Raw genomic sequence first — 21,174 nt, 5'->3', positions numbered from 1 at the left:
ATGGGACAAAAGTTAGAATAAAAACAAATAAATGCAGCAAATCATGACAGGAGTGGGAGTTTGTTGATGCCTCTTCATGCCACTATCAACACCTTTAGGGGATTTTGATTTTCCAACACGCCCACACAGATATTTCAGGAACAACGAGCCCGATCAGGCTCCATTTTCCACTGTGGACCGGTTTTCCCTGTTAAATTGTTTGTGTGCGTGCTATCACATCTTGGAATCTCACAAACATCTTTTTTCCTCTGGATGCCCTCAGTTATTCTGGGATGCCCTCTTTTTATTGAATTAATTTAATCTTAATTCCACCTGCAGTCTCTTTTAAAATTCAAACAATGGTGTGGCAGACTCGTTTGTACATCAACCTCCATTGACCGACACGTTCCACAACCACTAGCAGCCTGCCACCACTTTGCTGATTAGCCACAATGTATTTAAGAAACACTGGCGGCTTGTTATGTCTATTTTCTTGTACCTATGTTCCTTAAAGTTATGTGTTGTGTTGGTTAATTCTTTGGACTCGCTTATGGTTATGGTATTTGGGTTCTCACCTGTATACCTGTACCTGACACCTCTACTATTAAACAAGGAGATCCAGTATTCCAATAAAATTCATTTTTTAAAGTTTGAATACAAATCAATTCAGATTTAAAGGAACTTCTTGGGACCTGGTGTCCACTTTCATGGACATCACATTTGGGTTCCATCACCACAACAGTTATTTCTGCTTTACTGGGACCCTGGGTTTATCTTATAGAGGGTTAGCTCAAATATTAGCTCTGGTCTTAAGAGGTTAAACAGCTTTTATTCCATTTGGGTTTCTGAAATTCTAATTTTGGCGATAAAAAAAGGAGCCTGAAGGTGTTTAGTTCTTGATACCCGCCTTGTTTTGGGCGACTTTTGTAAAAAAAAAAAAAAAATCTAATAACAGAAGAAATTCTTGTTATTTTTGTCCGTTTAGATTGTTAATCCGTTTTACTGACAGGAATGTCACAGAAGGAAGGCAGAACTGAAATTAGGAAGGGCTTGGGATCGAGCATCTTATTTTGTGATTTCTGGCAACACCGGATCGCCCCTATTGTTGCATAGAGACTCTTTTGAGGGGCAGGTGGACTCACAGGATCTCCAGACATGGAGGTCTGCTGGTTCTCTTGGCAGAACATCACAAGCGCCTGCAGCAGGAAGCCGACGTCCGGAAAACCGGAATGCTCAGTGCCTTTGCAGGAAAACAGCGGAACCAAAAATCAGGCCAAAGAAAGTTTTTATTGTTTCAATTCAATGTTGAAATTTGAATTTCAAATTTTTATCAAGAAATCAAAAGCACGTAATAAACTAAAACATTAAAGTTAACTTTACAGATGTTTAGAGATAATCTTCCAAATTTTACTTATCAAGGATTTTTTAAATTCCTATTTGTTGGGAACATTTGTTAGTACTTTCGATGGATAAAAGTTGAATGATAATAATAATCTGAACCAAAACTGAAAGAAATAACTTAAATTAATGAATGTGACCTTAGAAAATATGTCTAAATACTTTCACTTTCTGCTGGTTTTGTGCAAAAGCAGGTATAAAAAGATAATTGTGAGTAGAATTTCACTCATCTGCTATGTTAAACTTTACGTTTTTATCAAGAAAATGAAAAATGTTTTCATGACAGATTGTGATTTTTATTAATAAAATCACAACTTGATCATCCTTATTCTATTAATTTGCTTCTTCCTGCTCCTCTACAAGCAATAAATCTAGCTCTACTTGACTTTAGTTAATAATCGCTATATTAATGAATCAAATGGGACTGAACAGGGTCTTTGTTTTTGTTTGCTTGTTTTAATCAATTAATGTCATTATTTCTTTGATTTTGTGTTGTATTGACTAAAGTTAATGCTTGAAAATAAATCAAAATCAATCATTTGTTCTGGAACAAGCTGCAGTTTATTGATCAAATGGAATCAGTGAGAAAACATAACATACAAAGTTACATTGAAATATTTAATACAATATTTTATGTCTAACCTTGTTAGTTTATTCAAAGTTCAACGACTCTTGTTTTTAGTTTAAACCCTAGAATAAAACGTTTCCAGCAAATTTTCCTTTATAATCAAAATTTCCTCACATTTATAATAATTTTATTGATTTTTTTCATTCTATTGGTTATTGGTGCAGGATTGTGACCTTTTAGAATTACCAGTTTAGTATTATTTCCTCTATCTTTACTTTTTTCCATCGTCCACTTGTCGTTTGAAACTGTTTAGTCAGCAGCTGTCAGGACCTGCATAAAATGTGTTCAGCCGGTTCCACTGAAGTCTCAACAGTCAAAAAAGAAAGTTTTTTCTGTCTTCATTTCAATTGTTTCTAGATGAGTAAAGAACAAACCAGTTAGACATAAAAATATGTACAATTAGTGATTTAAATTCTGCAGAAATGGTTTATGTAAAAGTCCTTTTTCAATCTGTATTCTTGAATCTGTATTTCTCAAAAGACGATATGAAAAAATATAAACTGCTGCAGCTGCTGAATGTTGGATATTTTAAAAAATCAGCTGTATTCTTTAAAATATATTTATTATGACTATAAAAGTGGAATCTACCACTTCTTTTGTGCGTGTTTTCACGTTTTTCTACATATTTGAGTGTTTTTAAATTCATTTGGTGTGATTAGTTGGTTTATGTCAATCATTAACTGTTGTGTAATAATATACACACAAAAAGAAAAAACACACATATATCAAACACTTTCAGATATAAAGTCGTAAGTTGAATAGAAAATAAAGAAAAATGAACAAAGATGATAGAAGATGATGCCATTTTTTCACAGTGTAAATACTCGTAAGCATAAATAGATGTTTTTAGTAGAGTTGCATACTTTACAAATGATTATCAAATAAGTCAAACAGAAATTGTTGCATGAAAGGGAATGGAAATAAGCAAATGTGTGTAATCCCATAATTATATCATTAATATATTGTATTAATTAGTGGTAAATGAATTACTATTTTGTGACCACAAGGCATTTTGTAAATTTCTTAGTACAAGTGACAATGACAAAAAAATACAAGAACGGAACTTTTTATTGATTGCTTATTTAATTTTTATCAATTTGACTGATGAGTCTTTTAGTCATTAGATATTAATAAACATTAAAATAAGACACACGACATGTGAGTTCTTAAAAGGACAGAAAAATCTCAGATGACCTCAAAATTGTACTTTTATTTTGTAAGGATGAGAAATCAGTGGAAAATGTGTCATCTGACCCTGCATGACATAAAAGTAATGTTTTTCAGACTGCTGTGTTGACATGCACAATTGAAATCAGGAAATGTTTTGAACCCCTTTTGGTCCTAAAATGTTCATCAATCGAGAATAAAAATGGTTTTTTTCTGTCCTTTGAAATATTTATGAAGAATTGAATTCTGCTCTCATATTGATCCAGCTTCACTCAATTAAAAATGAAAGTTTGATCTTTGCGTGCATAAAGAAAGTAAATTCTGTGATCAGTTGGATCAAAGGATTAAATCAGCTGGTTTGTGATCACGTTTCCACACCTTCCAGTGCAGCTTCTGGCGCCTAAAAGCCGCTGTCGCCTCAACAAAAAGGTTCTATGCTCTGGAAAAAAAACAACTTTCCATCTGGCAGCAGCCCCCACATTTAAACTGAAACATTTAGCTGCCTGAGGTTGTTTACTGACAAAGAACTATGTCCTATCAAATCAGGATCTTGAGATAACAATGCATAAAGCCTGTGAGTGGATGAACAGGTTTTGATTATTGTGCAAGGATGTGATAGTAAGCAGCAGAACAAAACAAAGTCATTTGCTCTAAAAGGATCTCTTTCTTTGGTCAGGGCGGCCCAACCCTGGCCCTGAACATCAACACCTTGCCCTTTTTCCAGCTCCCCGGCACTCCTGGCTGCTGAATCCAGAGTGTTCAGTCGACCAGAGCGAGGAGCGGGATGAGTCGGCTAACTGAATCAGAGCAGAAAGGTCTGCCTTAGGCCATGTTTCCATTCACAACATCTATGTCAAAGGGAACCTCGGGATTCCCAAGAGTCATTTTCTCACACATTTATTTCTCCACATAAACGACTTTATTTTGTTCACATTATTTGTCTTTTTTAGTTAAATTTAGTATTGAAGCAAAAATCTCTCCAGACCAAAGTCAACATGCTAAATGTTTGGTGGAATCTGCACGTGAATCACATTTCTACGGAAATGAGACATTAGAGGGACCATTGACTGTATGTTAGAACTGGACTGAGTGACTCCTCCCCCCTGGGATTCCAAACAGGAAGTGCCTGCCGGCTCCAACATGGCAGCTTCTGTACCGCAAAAAGCTTAATCGACTTAATAGACAAGAATTAATTTACCAACTGTACTGCACACATCAGCCATTTGACACAGGTTCAAGGAGGTTCTTGTAGCATGTGGTGTTCACACTGGACTGTTGCTACCTGATACCAGCATGTACCTACAGAAGGAGGAGGCTTGACACCAAATGTCAAAGTGGAGCAAATCTGGTGAATCTTGCTCCAGGTCTTTTCTTTCGCAGCTCTGTTCCGATAAAATTGATAAAATATTAATGCCGTCCAGATGGATTTAAATGAAAATATTTTCAGTCTGTTTGTTCAAAGTTAACATTGTTTCCTTACAAATAGCTGATTCAAACACACAAACAGCTGATTCAGCTAATGTCAGAAACAGATTATTCACAGCTCTCAGGACCAACTGAGGTCATGCAGATGAGAAAAAAACACGCTAACAAAACCAAACCTCAGACACTTTTATTTCCTCTTCTCATCTCTTCTTCTCAGTTTCTGAGGATGATGTCATGTCTACAGATGATTCTGCTTCTCAGGTTTCAGCTCCTCAATAGATATCAGAACCAGAATATTTGCAGGTCAAGTATGGAAAACATCAAACATTTTCTATTCTTCAGACATTCATCAAGCTCACAGAAAGTGAGGAAGTTACCTGGAAACATATAAAAAGGCACAAGTTTTTGTAAAACAAGTCTGATGGAGGTAAGACGACCAGTTTGGCTGGTCACCCAAGAAGTGGAGGTCCATAAGGAGTGTTATAAACATGGCCTGACCAGGCTCGCCCACAGTTGGAATTTTTGGCGAGGCCCAGCGCTCAAGGGCAAGGACCAGAACCGACACCACAGGGACACAGACACATAGGTGTGTATGTTGGAGTGTGCATCGTTGTGGAGTAAAGGGTGTGGGCACTAAAGGGTGCAGTTAAAATTGGCGGGTAGGGCACTGAGAGGACATCTACTGCTTGCTGGCAGTGATGTCCAAGCACCCACCCCCCCGACCAAGGGTCCAAAGTGCAATTCACCCTTGTGTCATCTTAGATGACCCCACCCTAACATTTACGTGTTCTCCCTACCATGACAAAGGTGGATAAAGGTGGAAAGATTTCATGTAATCCATGGACACCAGTGAAGATCACAAATCATTGAAGAAAAAAGGTTAAGAGCACTGTCTAGTGGGTCTAGATGACCCAACTCCCAATATTAAAGTACCTAGGATAGCACAAGGGTTAAAATCGAGAGGGGAGAGGCCGTTTCCATACGGCAACCATGGAAAGGAGACCATTGCCAAGTGGCTCCTCCTCCCAGGTACCGCCCCACCATCACCCTGATAAATGATTATATGAGGAAGAGGGTAAGTCAGGGACAGCTGGTAGACTGGCCCCCGGTTGGTGAAACAACCTTCTCCCAGCACTGGGCCCAGATCTCCAAGATGTTTCTATATCCCAAAATCACAACAACAGTCGTCTCAATGGGCTTCATACAGGTATTTGTAAAGGAAACATAAAATCATGAGCATGATTAATACGTAGAATTTTATACGATAATTCTAATCTGAGCTAACTAAACAGACTAAACTAAACTAAACTAAACTAAAAAGATGAGCCAGGGGTGAAGACAACAGCAGAATGCGGGTGCACGGACGAGCCAACTCGAATCTAGAATCACCCCGCTCCACCTGTTAACAGTAAGTTAAATATTATCTGATTACTTGTCTGGCAATAATCCTGTCCAAAGAGGAATGTTTTCAGTCTAACTTTGAATGTAGAAACTCTGTTGGCCTCTCTTACATGAGCTGGGAGTTTATTCCATAAGACTGGGGCTTGGTGGCTATAAGCTCTACCTCCAACCGTACTTTTACTAATTCTAGGAACCACAAGCAGTCCTGCGTTTTGCGAGTGGAGTGTTCTGTTTGGTTGGTAAGGCACTATGAGGTCTTTGATATAGGATGGGGCCATTCCATGTAAGGCCTTATAGGTTAACAGGAGGATCTTGAACTTGATTCTAGAATCAACTGGGAGCCAATGAAGTGAGTTCCACTGCACCAGTTATGATAGTTTGGGGGAGAAATAAATACCTAGATATTTGATATTGTCTGATTTGACTGGTATTGAGAGTCTTTGCTCTGCATTACTGTTCAGTGATAATAAAACTGATTTATTCAAATTAATTGAGTAGTCTGAGATGGAGGAGAAATCATTGATAATTATTGATATTTCATTTACAGAATTTAATTTACTTAAAAACAGTAATATGTCATCTGCATAGAGACTAATTTTATGATGACTGTGTTTGGTTTTAATTCTTTAAACGCTCTCATTCTGTCTTATTGCTGTGGCTAGAGGCTCAATAAATATATCAAAAAGAGAGGGAGAGAGTGGGCAACCCTGTCTGGTTCCTCTTGCAAGGAAAAACCTGTCAGAAGTCTGTTTGTTAGTTCTGACTGATGCATTTGGGTTGTGATATAATATTTTAATCCAATAAATGAATGATTCTCCAAACCCAACCCCAAACCCAGCTCGTGATGAACTGCCAGAGATTCCCCTGCTGCTGCGAGAGTGGAACAGGCTAGAGCTGGTGGATGGGGTTCTGTATCGGAGGAGACAGGATGGTGATAAAGTTCTTCTGCAGCTAATTCTGTCACCTGACCTGCGTCCCAATGTCTTAAAGAACTTACACCACGACATGGGGCACATGGGCATTGAGAGGACGCTGGATCTGATCCGCCAGCGATTCTTCTGGCCGAAGGTGGCAGTTGACATGGAGAATACTATCAAAAGATGTGGCAGATGTGTGAGAAGGAAGACACTGGTGGAGAAGGCTACTCCGCTCGTCAACATAAGGACAAGTCGTCCACTTGAACTCCTGTGTATGGATTTTCTCACACTTGAACCGGACAGTAGCAACACAAAGGACATTTTGGTTCTTACAGACCATTTTACAAAATTTGCAGTTGCCATTCCTACTGCCAACCAGAAAGCCGGGACTGTTGCCAAGTGCCTCTGGAATGAGTTCATGGTGCATTATGGTATTCCGGAGCGCATCCACTCAGACCAGGGCCCAGACTTCGAGTCCAAACTCATCAAAGAGCTGTGTGAGGTTGCCGGCATCAAGAAAAGCAGGACTACCCCGTACCATCCACGCAGAAATCCAGTCGCACACTGCTGGGGGTGCTCGGAACCCTGGAGAGCAAACATAAGTCACAGTGGAAACAACATGTTAAGCCCTTGGTTCATGCATACAACTGCACGAAAAACGAGGTCACAGGGTTTACGCCATATGAACTGTTTTTTGGTTGTTGCCCTCGTCTCACTGTTGACCTAGCCTTTGGTCTACCAGTCCGGGAACCAAGATCCATCTCTCATTCTGACTATGTTAAGAATTTTCGTTCACGTCTTGAAGAGAGCTACAAACTTGCCTCCACACACGCCCTCAAGTCTGCAGCAAAGAACAAAGTCCGCTTTGACAAAAGGATAATTCCATCAAGCCTGGACATTGGAGATCGTGTCCTTGTTCGCAATGTCTGCCTGCGGGGAAAGCACAAGCTACAGGACAAGTGGCAGCAAGGTGTCTACAAGGTCATCAAGCGTGCTGATGAGTTGCCTGTTTACACCGTGCAACCTGAAAACCATGATAGACCAAGCCGCACCTTGCATCGGGACCTCTTGCTTCACTGTGGGTTCCTGCCAGCCTGTCCCGACGACGTTCCTGCTGCAGCACCTGTCCAGCGGCTGAGAACTCGGAATCTGACTCGTGAGTACTCTGACTCAGTTAATGTACTGGAGGAGGAGGATGCTTGCTTATTGCCAGAAAGTCCCATCTGGTTACCAGCCAAGTTCACAGTTGAAGGAGGAGACCTTGAACCACAGCCTTTGATCATCGCCACTGAGGACCCTGTCACGCTATCGGCTCCTACTGACACTGTGCTTACAGATCCCGGTCCACTGTTTCACATTCCAAACCCAGAAGAACACGTACTGGATGAGCCTGTTTCCATTCCGTCTATGTCTGGGGCAGAGGGAGTTTCTGCGGATGTGCCTGGGGAAGAGGACATACCTGTTGGTGATCCACCTGAGGAAGTGCTGTCCAAGGTACCAAAGGGTGCAGATCCCCTGACTGTCCAGTCTGAGCCATTCCTGAGTCCTGTTGATTTGCCTAAAGATCCTAGTGTCTCCGTTGAGGCAGAGACTGATCTGGCGCCCCGTCGTTCCGCTCGTCAACGTCAGCCACCAAGCCATCTAGCGTACACTGCTTTGGGCAATCCACTTGTTTCGGTGGTGCAAAATTTGTTTCACAGCCTGTCAAGCGTGTACACAGAGGCTCTCAGTCATGTTGCAGCCTCAGCAGGGCCAAATCCTGAGATCCCATGCAATGGGACGTGCATGAACTACGGGGGGAGGGTGTAACCCGGGTGATTATCTTCCTCTGTCCTCTTGTCCGGCTGCTTAGCGGTATCCGTCTTATCGCGAGACTTGCGCGGTTCCAGTAAATCCCACGTGACCAACGTGTCTCTTTAAAAATGGCGCAGTACAGACTGCCTTGGGAAGCTAGTTGGAGCTACTGCTACAGGTACGCTATTCATGCCATTCCTAACTGTATTTCGACTTTCTATTATCAAGACTGATATGGCTTCAACTTCTAGGGACGTCTATCTGTGTGTCCAGATATCGTGTTACCGGGATTTGTTCAATCTAAGAGGGACCTGGTAAGTTCAGGCCTTGTTTACATTCTTCGGAGCTAGCATGCTAGCCCTAGCATCTGAGCTAACAGACCTAAACTCAGGTTGTTTTCTATTTATTTATGCCAAGATTTATTTTGTAAACTCTGCATTTTGTATCGAAGTGTTTAAACATTATCCTGATGACAAATGGATTGCATTTAATGTTATGGTGCAGTATTTATTTGATCATTTTCGAACTTAAGAGTACTCTGCTGAATTGTCTATTTAAATTGTACATGTACTTGAATTATTGAAACCGGACAATTGAATGTTTGAATTTATTCATGTGAACTTGAAAAATGTTTATGTTGGTCCTGTCCCATACAGGCCAGGTTCCATTTCCATCTCCATTTATATGTGAGTCCATTCTTTTGATGGTGAGCTGCCTTGAATCGCCTAGAACCTGTGTGGTAAGAGGCCCAGTAGCCCTGTCCTCTCCCCACGTAACACCTCACCTTGCCTTCACCAAAGGCACAGTGAATCTGTTCTGATTCTTTTTTTTTTTTTTTGGACAATAAAACCTGGACTAAATTCTGGAATTACAGCGATTAGCTGTCTTGGAACTCATGAACTGTTTATTTTTAAACCATTGTGAACATCTTGTGTCTTCTTCTTTCTCTTTCGGCTTTTCCCATCAGGGGTCGCCACAGCGAATCATCCTTTTCCACCTCACTCTATCATGAACATCTTCTACCCTAACGTTAGCCAACTTCATGTCCTCTGTTAAGACATCCATGTATCTCCTCTTTGGCCGTCCTCTTGCCCTCCTGCCAGGCAGCTCCATCTCCAACATCCTTCTACCAATATATCCACTATCCCTCCTCTGAACATGTCCAAACCATCTCAGTCTGGCTTCTCTGACTTTGTCGCTAACACAGGCAACATGAGCCGTCCCTCTGATGTACTCGTTCCTTATCCTGTCTAACCTGGTCACTCCTAAGGAGAACCTCAACATCTTCATCTCCGCTACCTCCATCTCAGCCTCTTGTCTCTGTCTCACTGCTACCGTCTCTAACCCATAGAGCAGAGCTGGTCTCACCACTGTCTTGTACACCTTTCCTTTGAGTCTTGCTGGCACTCTTCTGTCACACAACACTCCTGACACTTTCCTCCAACCGCTCCAACCTGCCTGCACTCGCCTCTTCACCTCTTTTCCACAATCCCCATCACACTGAACTGTTGACCCCAAGTACTTAAACTCCTGCACCTTCTTCACCTCAGCCCCCTGTAACCTAACGCTTCTACCTTGATCCCTCTCGTTCAGACACATGTATTCTGTCTTACTACGACTGACCTTCATACCTCTTCTTTCCAGAGCAAACCTCCACCTCTCTAGCTGTTCCTCCACCTGCTCTCTACTCTCACTGCAAATTACAATGTCATCCGCAAACATCATTGTCCAGGGAGATTCCTGTCTTACCTCGTCTGTCAGCCTGTCCATCAGCATAGCAAACAAAAAAGGACTCAAAGCTGATCCTTGGTGTAGTCCCACCTCCACCTTGAACTCCTCTGTCTGACCTACAGCACATCTCACCACCGTCATACTTCTCTCATACATGTCCTGAACTACTCTGACATACTTCTCTGCCACTCCAGACGACCTCATACAGTACCACAGCTCCTCCCTCGGCACCCTGTCATACGCCTTCTCTAAATCTACGAACACACAATGCAGCTCCTTCTGACCTTCTCTGTACTTTTCCATCAACATTCTCAAAGCAAAAATGGCATCAGTGGTGCTCTTACGGGGCATGAAACCATACTGCTGCTCACAAATCTCCACCTTCTTCCTAAGCCTGGCTTCCACTACTCTTTCCCACAGCTTCATTGTGTGGCTCATCAACTTTATTCCTCTATAGTTGCTGCAGTTCTGCGTGTCACCCTTGTTCTTAAAGATCGGGACCAGAACGCTTCTCCTCCATTCCTCAGGCATCTTCTCACTCTCTAAAATCCTATTGAACAACCTTGTTAGAAATTCCACTGCTGTCTCTCCTAGGCACTTCCATACCTCCACAGGTACGTCATCAGGACCAACAGCCTTTCCGCTCTTCATCCTTTTCAGAGCCTTCCTAACCTCATCCTTTCCAATCTCTGCTACTTCCTGCTCCACAACAACCACATCTTCCTCCCTTCTTTCCCTGTCATTTTCCTCGTTCATCAGCTCCTCAAAATACTCCTTCCATCTTTTCTGTACACTCTCTTGGGTTGTTAGCACCTTTCCATCTCTGTCCTTAATCACCCTTATCTGTTGCACGTCCTTCCCATCTCTGTCTCTCTGTCTGGCTAGCCTGTACAAGTCTTTCTCTCCTTCCTTTGTGTCTAACCTGTCATAAAGCTCATCGTAAGCTTTCTGTTTGGCCTTTGCCACCTCTCTCTTCACTCTACGCTGCGCTTCCTTGTACTCCTGTCTACCTTCCTCAGTCCTTTCTAAATCCCACTTCCTTTTAGCCAACCTCTTCCTCTGGACGCATTCCTGTACTTCCTCATTCCACCACCAAGTCTCTTTACCGTCTTTCCTCTTTCCAGATGACACACCTAGCACCTTCCTACCTGTTTCCCTGATAATCTCTGCTGTAGTTTCCCAGTCCTCTGGAAGCTCATCCTGACCACCCAGGACCTGCCTCAACTTCTGCCTAAATTCCTCACAAGTTTCTTCATTCTGTAGCTTCCACCACTTGGTCTTCTTTTCTGTTTTCCCTCTCTTCTTCTTCCTGACCTCCAGAGTCATCTTACACACCACCATGCGGTGCTGTCTGGCTACACTCTCTCCTACCACCACTTTGCAGTCATTAACCTCTCTCAAATGACCTCGTCTACATAGGATGTAGTCCACCTGAGTACTCCTACCTCCACTTCTGTATGTCACTCTATGTTCCTCTCTCTTCTGGAAGTAAGTGTTGACTACAGCCATTTCCATCCTCTTCGCAAAGTCCACCACCATCTGTCCCTCCAGATTCCTTTCCTTCACACCAAACCTGCCCATCACCTCCTCATCACCTCTGTTGCCCTCACCAACATGCCCATTAAAGTCTGCTCCAATAACAACTCTCTCTCCTCTGGGAAAACTCTCTATGACCTCATCCAACTCACTCCAGAATCTCTCCTTCACTTCTAACTCACAGCCAACCTGTGGCGCATACCCACTGACTACATTCACCATCACCCCTTCAATTTCTAACTTTAGGCTCATCATCCTGTCTGAGACTCTTTTCACCTCTAGAACACTGTTTACGAACTCCCCCTTCAGAATCACACCTACCCCGTTTCTCTTCCTATCAGCACCATGATAGAACAGTTTGTATCCTCCTCCAATACTACGTGCCTTGCTGCCCTTCCACCTTGTCTCCTGCACACACAGTACATCTACCTTCCTTCTCTCCATCATGTCTGCCAGCTCTCTGCCTTTCCCTGTCATTGTGCCAACGTTAAGAGTCCCTATTCTCAAACCTATGTTCCTGCCTTTTCCCTTCTCTCTCTGGTCACGGACCCTTCTGCCTCCCCTCTTTCTTCCACCAACAGTAGTCAAATTTCCACCGACACCCTGTAGGTTAACAGCATCGGTGGCGGTCGTTGTTAACCCGGGCCTCGACCGATCCGGTATGTCTAAAGTGTTGTGGATGATTCGCATGGTTATTTTGGCAATTTTTACGCCGGATGCCCTTCCTGACGCAACCCTCTCTATTTATCCGGGCTTGGGACCGGCACAGAAGTTACTGGCTTGCAACCCCTGTGGCTAGATTCCCCTGTGGCTAGATTTATTGTGAACATCTTGTGTATATATCGTAAATGTCTTTTGGGGTTAAGTATATAAAATTTCACTTTCTGCACCATGGCCATTATCTTTGTCTTTGTGTGTTGTTTGGGCCTTCACCTCCCTCCCTGAGACGAACCATAGATCATCTGACACTAGCCTAAACTCAAATATCTCAAAGATCCCAATAAGCATCTGCATTGGGCTATATGTTAAACAAACTTTTGGAGGGCAGCAATGAGGAACTTCCAGTTTACTCTGTCAAATGCTTTTTCAGCATCCAATGAGAGTATGGTCATTTCCTGGTTTATAATAGTGGCAAAGTTTACTATGTTAACAAGTCTGCGGACATTGTCACTGGAGTGACTAACTTCGATTAATCCAGTTTAATCAAGGATGAATTATGTGAGGATAGATTTTTTTCTATTCTCTGTGCTAGTGCTTTGCAAATCATTTTTACATCTGCATTGATTAAAGAAATGGGGCGATAGCTTGAAGGACTTGTGGGATCTTTGTCTGGGTTGAGAAGAAGGATTATGTAGGATTATGTAGGCTGGATTCATGTTATCCACCAATCTTTTCTTGGCCTGACATGTTTTTATTAGAAAACCAGCGGCTGATATACAGAAAACCTTACATGATGTACATAAAAAGATATAACATCAACAAAACATAATACGATTTTTTTGTTTATAAGATTTGAGGTATCAAATCAACGTTTTCAAATAGATTTGCTCATTTTAACTATTTTAAAAAGTCCCTGCAGCTACTGAGATTCACCACTAGAGGGCAGTGAAACCCACTTAATGTCGCCACAAAGCTTGGCCTGCAAATACAAAATTCACTATAAAAACTTTTGAGAATAAAATCTACAGATGGATTAATTTAAAGGGGCGTCACAAAAACACGAATGTACTACACAAAACAGAACCAACCTTATCATAATCAGAATGAAAGAAACCCCTAAATGATATGATCACAGCGTGCTTTTATCATTTGACATTTCAAAAACTGAATTTATACAAATGAGTCACAAAATATATAAAAATAAAAACAAAAAGTTTACTGAAACACTTTTCTTCTTGAATCCATAAATAAAGCTTTGCTCTTTTTGTCTGTGTAGAAAGAATCCTGGAACCATAAAAAATAAAACTTCCAGCAGATGCCGTTTCTTCAGCATCTTCTCCTCGTGTTCTGCAGGAATCTGTCCTGACTTTGGGGACAACCCAACCTGACCTGCCGGGATTTGTCCAACATGTCTGTATGATGCCTTGAGCCCCACTCGTGCATCGGGGCTCCTTCATCTCTTTTTTTTCTTTCAGCTGTCAGGAAACTGTCAGACCGGTTCCATTTCCAGGACTCTCTGATGTTGCTTTGATTTATTTCGATACAAACCAAATCCAACCACTGCAATAATGACTGCAGAGACAGCAGCGAGTGAGATGGGAATCACTTTTTCCCTCACTGATCGCACGGTAGTTGATGCAGTTGTTTGATGGTTTTTTTCGGGGGCTCTGATTGACGGCTCAACTCCAAATTCTACCAAAAAACAAAAAGTTTTACTGAAATGATCTTACATGAGGATTGTAACTCACACTAAATTAAATTGAAATCAACTCACCAGGTTTGATCTTCAGGCTGATACTGACAGAATCCGTGCCGCAATTAGCTCTAATGCTAACGCTGATGTTCTTCTCCTCGATGACATTAAACATTTGTAGTGAGGCAGAGGTTTTGTTTTTTTCACATTTGTTCTTCTCACAGAGGTTTTCTGTTGTGTGGATCCACTTAACTGAAATGTTTTCATACTGGCAATCAGCTTGTTTCCATTCAATGTCACAACTAAGAGTCAGATCCTCTTCATATGTAACTTCCACTGTTCGGGTACAGTTTAGTGACACACCTGTGTGATAAAATAGAAAGAAAAGATGTGGTCACTTCGTGTTTTTTTTGCTAAATAATTGTCACACTTCTTCTTTCTCTCTCGGCTTCTCCCATCAGGGGTCGCCACAGCGAACAAGTCGCATGGTAAACTTGGCAATGTTTTACGCTGGATGCCCTTCCTGACGCAACCTTCACAAAGCAACCGGGCCTGGGACCGGCACAGAGGTAGAGAAGGGGAAAATATTTGTCAGACTTACTTAGAGTATTTTCTTAAATGTGGTCATTTATTTCACATCTTAGAGGTGAGTTTGGAATTCTGCAGAGCAACCAACACATATAAGAACTTGTTTGTTCCATCAGCCATAACACTGCTGAACAAACTGTAAATGGTTTAGAGCAACTGTCTCTGGTTGTTATTTTTGTGGGTGTTGTCTTATTGTGCATGTTTATTCTGTTGTTTTTCTTTATCTTGTAGCTTTGGGCTCCTCGGCCCAGGACAAATTTCCCACAGGGGACAATAAAGTATACATTGATTGATTATTGACTGAACACACCATCATCTGCTGAGAGTCCACGCAGAAGCACAAACATCAGCGTCAAATGTCTGAAGAAGAAGGACATCCTGAAGGTTCAGCTGGAATTCAAACAAAAAAAGAAATTTTTAGTGTTTGCAGGTTTGTGTCTCTGCCTGGTTTCACAAAAATCTCATCTCGTTTTGTATCAAACTGTCATTAAACAAATGAGAGAATAAAAAACAGAGTTAAAAACATTTTTCTCTTTTTAAGCGTAGTCAAATGTTGCAATTATGATTAGTAGACGTGTCACAGCAGGCTGTCAAACCAGTGAAGCTGTGAAAAACACCTGCAGGTTTACGCTTCTGCAACAAATACAGTCTAAAGAAAAGCCAAAAATGTTCAAAATCTTGAAACAAACATTCCTTTCAAACTTATTCCTTTATAATTTTTGGAAAAAAGACTCCATAAAGGTTCTAGTTCAATAACTATTCAGAGCTAGTTTTGAATATAAATAAAAACTTTGAGTCAAATTGAAAATTAAAGAACATCTTTTTGCAAAGTTACTCACTTGATGGAGAAGTTGTGTCTGAGGAGGTCGGGAAATGATTATCAGAAATACAACAGCAGGATGTGCTGATATGAGTAAAAAAAGGGGGTGGAGTCTGATGATCAAACTTCCATTTGCAGAGAAAGTGAAAGTTTTTAGAAACCTGTGGGAAAAGCTGGTCTGCAGGAACAAGGGCACCGACAAAAGCCGGCATTTGTTCACCCCCTGAATAAGGTTGAATTTTTCCTTGATTGAAGTGGACTTGAATTGAAGTAGAAAGTTCATGTTTTACAATAATAGAATGCAGAACTTTTAATCATTAAACAGTTAATCAGGTCACATAAAAGATTCCCGGAAGCTTTAAATTATGAACAAACAATGAAAAAGCCTCTTAAGACAAAAAGAAAACAATTTTTAACCATTACTAAACTCTGATCAACAGATAGTCTTGTAACCTTCATCAGGGATTAAATGAAAAATGGAAACCTCTGCAGTCTGCTTTTACTTTGGCGGTCTATGGAAAGTATTTGCAGCTCAACAGCATTGTGCAACTTTAACGTCTTTGGATGATTTCCAAGATCAGAAAAAAACAAAAACTAAGATGAACTTTTCAGCTAACTGTACAAGAGGACTCACTGTTTTTTCGAAATCCCCAAAAACAGTCAAAGATTAACTGTTTTTGGAGAAAAATCCAGTCAAACTACGACTGGATTTCTATTGCTGCTGGATCTGAGAGCAGACTTTGATACCATAAACTTCACGCTGGCAAGCAGGAAGTGTCTATGAGGTACTTTCCACAGTTCGGATTCATTGTTAATCCTCTAGCACCCAGGTAGGGGCGGAGGGTTTACCGGTACGGGTGGGTTTTTGGGTTGTCCGGGTCATAGAGAGCAGCAGCCACATCTTAAGGGGTGTCTTGCAGTCCCTTTGAGTATTCGTAAGGATATTGAAAGTTTCACACACACTAATGACGTGTCGTACAGCGTCCTTACACCACATTCTAGTCGTGAGTAAGGTGTGAGTAATTCAATTCAATTCAATTCAATTTTATTTGTATAGCCCAAAATCACAACAACAGTCGTCTCGATGGACTTCGAAGTAAAACATGAACTCAAAAGGATCATGAATACAAAGAGTTCAATAGGAAAATACTAAAATGAACTAACAAACTGACTAAGCTATACTGGCATCCCTGCCCTTAGACCCCCCTTTGCGGTAAGGAAAAACTCCTAAAAAACCGGATTCTGGAAAAAACGAAGAAACCTCAGGGGTTTCCACATGAAGGAGGGATCCTCCCCCAGGACGGACAGGCAATTTACCAGAACTCTTAGAGAAGAATTAACTTATCTAACCCTACAACTACATATATAAAAGTCCAGCAGACCAGCTTCATCCAGCCGTGGTTGGGGGGACAGTCGGGGGCGAGAGTCGAGCCGGAGACAGGAACCACAGCCAGGTGTAGGAGCAGAGCTGAGGTACTCGGTCAGGAACTGGAGCACGGATGAGCCAACTGGAGTCTGGAAGCACTCCCACTCCCCAGGAGGGGAGAGGAAAAGAGGGACAATACATGAATCGCACTGTACCAAACAGAGGCATGGAGAACTAAATGATGAATAATGATCAAGAATAGAGGAGAGGAAGGGTAGAAGTAGATGAGGAAAGAGGACAGAACCCCAGAGCACCATAGTTACCCCAGCTTCAACTTCTAGCAGCCTTTTAAAAGAAATAGTTATTAAGTTTAATTTAAACAAATTAACATTAAGTTAAATAATCTCTAAATACTAACTAGTCTGACAATAAGCCTGTCCAAAGAGGAATGTTTTCAGTCTAGCTTTGAATGTAGAAACTGAGTCGACCTCTCTTACATGAGCTGGGAGTTTATTCCATAAAACAGGGGCTTGGTGGCTAAACGCTCTACCTCCAACCGTACTTTTACTAATTCTAGGAACAACAAGCAGTCCTGCGTTTTGCGAGCGAAGTGTTCTCATTGGATGGTAAGGGACTATGAGGTCCTTAATATAGGACGGGGCCATTCCATGTAAGGCCTTATAGGTTAACAGGAGGATCTTGAACTTGATTTTAGAATCCACTGGGATCCAGTGAAGTGAAACTAACACAGGAGTGATGTGATCTCTTCTGCTAGTTCCTGCTACAATCTAGCTGCTGCGTTCTGAACAAGCTGGAGACTTCTTAAGGAACTCTTAGGACACGCTGCTAACAAGGAGTTACAGTAATCCAGCCTCGACGTAACAAATGCATGGATGAGTTTTTCAGCATCACTCTTAGAAAGTATATTTCTGATCTTAGCAATATTCCGCAGGTGAAAAAAGGCAGTTCTACATGCCTGAGATATGTGAGCCTTAAATGATAAATCCTGGTCAAATAAAACCCCAAGGTTTCTAACTGTGGAATTGGGGGCTATACTTATGCCATCCAGGGAGACTATCTGAGCAGACAGAGCATCTCTGAGGTTTTTAGGACCAAGTATAATGACCTCAGTTTTTTCTGGGTTCAAGAGGAGGTAATTAATTGTCATCCAGGTCTTGATGTCACTGATGCAGGCGTTCAGTTTCTCTATCTGGTCATTCTGGTCAGGCTTCATGGATAAATACAACTGCGTATCGTCGGCATAACAATGAAAATTAATGCTGTGTTTCCTGATTATGTTTCCTAGGGGTAGCATATAAAGCGTAAACAGGATCAGTCCCAAGACTGAGCCCTGTGGGACTCCATAGTTGACTCGAGTGCACTGAGAGGAATGGCCATTTACATTAACGAACTGATACCTATCGGACAGATAGGATTTAAACCACTGGAGAGCAGATCCTCTGATCCCTATGTCCTGCTCTAATCTATGGAGTAAAATACCGTGGTCGATAGTGTCAAAGGCTGCACTGAGGTCCAACAGGACCAGAATAGAAAGTAGTCCCTTTTCTGAGGCCAAATAACAAGTCATTAGAGACTCTAACTAGTGCAGTTTCCTTACTGTGGTGGGGTCTAAACCCCGACTGAAAGTCTTCAAAGTGGCTGTTGTCCTGTAGGTGGCGCTAAAGCTGCTTAACTACACCTCTTTCTACGATTTTAGAAATAAAGGGGAGGTTTGATATTGGTCAATAGTTGGCCAACATGCTAGGATCCAAACTGGGTTTTTTCAGAAGAGGTTTAACAACTGCATATTTAAAAGACTGTGGCACGTAACCCGTTTCCAGAGAGGCATTTATCATTGTTAATATGGGATCATTAATTAGGGGAAAAGTTTCTTTAAAAAGTCTAGTGGGAATTGGGTCTAACAGACACGTTGAGGATTTGGAGGACGTAATAACTGATGTTATTTCCGCTTGATCCACAGCAGTGAAGCAGTCCAATGTTACAGAGGTTTCTAAGGATGCCTCCACTTCCACCGCTTCAGCCTGCTCTGGGCTGATAGTAGGAATAACTTGATTTAACTTATGTCTAATATTTGATATTTTACTATCGAAAAATGTAAGAAAATCATCAGAGCTGAGAGAAACAGGAACATGTGGTTCTACTGAGCTCTGACTGCGAGTTAATTTAGCAATAGTGCTAAAAAGAAATCTTGGATTGTTTCCATTCTCTGATATTAAGGTTGAATAGTACTGGCTTCTAGCTCTACGCAGAGCTTTTTTATAATTTAATAGGCTATGTTTCCAGATATCCAGAGACTGCTCTGAACCGGAGCGGCGCCATTCTCTTTCCAACTTACGGGTTTCTTGTTTAAGAGAACGAGTTTCAGCGTTAAACCACGGTGCTACTCGGTTTTGTCTGACGAACTTAGGTTTCAAGGGGGCAACAACATCGAGTGTACTCCTGAGGGCTTGTGAGGCATCATTAACAAAGTGGTCATTTATACTAGGACTGATAATATGGGAGCTGGTCTCAGAGTATTTTCTCAGAATATCACTAAGTACTGGCTGAACTGTGTGTTTAAACTCAGACACAGAACGGTCAGTTAAGGTTCTTCTAAGTTGTTTCTTATTCACTGGGGCAGAAGGATGTTCCAGTGTAAACTGGAAGGTAATCAGAAAGTGATCAGAAATGATGGGGTTAAGAGGAAGGACACTCAGCTGGCTGATCTCTATCCCATGGGTTAGAACAAGGTCCAGGGTGTGCTTATGACAGTGAGTGGGTTCATTCACACTTTGGGTGAAACCAACATCATCTAATAAAGCTGCAAAATCCTTTCCTAGACAGTCACTGGGGTCATCAACATGAATATTAAAATCCCCTAATATTATAGTTTGATCAGAATCTAAGACAATAGTCGATAGGAAGTCGGAAAACTCAGTTAAAAATTCTGAATATGGGCCGGGGAGGCGATAAATAATTATGAGTAAAACAGGTTTTCGAGTTTTCCTGTTTGGGGGACTTAAAGACAATATGATGCTTTCAAATGAATTATAAGCATTTTTAACTTTAGGGCTGAGAAGTAAGCTAGACTGTGATATTACTGCCAAACCACCTCCTTTCCCTGAAATCCTGGATTTCTGATAGTTAGCATAAGTGTGTGTGTGTGGGGGGGGGGTTGCTTCATTCAATCTAACATAGTCATCCTGATGGAGCCAAGTTTCTGTTAAGGCTAAAAGACTAAGGTTTTTATCAGTAATTAACTCGTTGACTAAGAGGGACTTGGAGGAAATGGATCTAATGTTTAATAAACCGTATTTAATTACATCATAATTCTGCTTGTGAGAACTGCTGTCTGTCACTTTAAGGTTTCTATGACGCGCTCCTTTCATTTGTCTTTCAGCACATAAGCTAAAGCTAGGACCTGCTTAACTTTCCCTGCATGGGTTTTGCACCGGCACTAACCCTAAGGGAGGCTCAGAGGAGCGTTTTACACTGCTGCTCTGCGCCCGGGTCTCGTCTCTGGATTGTCAGGTTAACAGACTAAGGCTAGCAGAAATGTTTCTAGAAAGAAGAGCGGCACCGTCCCGGGTGGGATGGACGCCGTCTCTCCGCATGAGACCGGGCTTCCCCCAAAACGCGCTCCAGTTATCCACAAAACCAACGCCGTTTTCTGGGCACCATCTAGAAAGCCAGCGGTTAAATGATGAAAAGCGGCTGTACATTTCATCACTGACTAAGTTCGGCAGGGGACCAGAGAAAATTACAGTGTCGGACATCGTCTTAGCCAGTTTACACACCGAAGTTACGTTTAACTTAACCACCTCTGACTGTCTCCGTCGGGCATCATTACCGCCTGCGTGAATCACGACTCGACGGAACCTGGACTTACTCTGAGCTAACATCCTAAGGTTCCCCTCGATGTCACCAACTCTGGCCCCCGGATAACACCTGACTGTAGCCGCTGGGAGCTCCACGTTTCTAACTTCAGAAGAGCCTATAACCAGAGTTGAGTGTTCTGCGGGTGTGTCGCTGAGGGGGGAGAACCTATTATTAACGTGGAGTCTCGGGTGC

General features: G+C 41.8%; 3 long non-coding RNA genes across 3 annotated transcripts; 2 read left to right on the top strand and 1 right to left on the bottom strand.

Moving 5' to 3' along the window:
• The first annotated feature begins 8,773 nt into the window (after positions 1-8,773).
• LOC110014863 (uncharacterized) lies at positions 8,774-9,449 on the top strand. The gene is made up of 3 exons (XR_002289865.3): positions 8,774-8,887; positions 8,961-9,023; positions 9,366-9,449. It is a non-coding gene; the product is annotated as an uncharacterized LOC110014863 (long non-coding RNA).
• A 3,917-nt stretch (positions 9,450-13,366) lies between these two features.
• LOC105353788 (uncharacterized) lies at positions 13,367-15,814 on the bottom strand. The gene is made up of 4 exons (XR_908518.3): positions 15,757-15,814; positions 15,228-15,307; positions 14,411-14,692; positions 13,367-14,328 (listed from the first exon to the last, which is right to left on the bottom strand). It is a non-coding gene; the product is annotated as an uncharacterized LOC105353788 (long non-coding RNA).
• LOC144987762 (uncharacterized) lies at positions 14,688-15,442 on the top strand. The gene is made up of 2 exons (XR_013651427.1): positions 14,688-14,898; positions 15,149-15,442. It is a non-coding gene; the product is annotated as an uncharacterized LOC144987762 (long non-coding RNA).
• Positions 15,815-21,174: the final 5,360 nt, after the last annotated feature.

The sequence above is a fragment of the Oryzias latipes genome, chromosome 19, assembly GCF_053564925.1.
Source record: "Oryzias latipes strain Hd-rR chromosome 19, Olatipes_Hd-rR_3.1".
Taxonomy (NCBI): Eukaryota; Metazoa; Chordata; class Actinopteri; order Beloniformes; family Adrianichthyidae; genus Oryzias; species Oryzias latipes.
The sequence above is the reverse complement of the archived record's forward strand: the minus strand, read 5'-3'. Positions and strand labels throughout refer to the sequence as shown.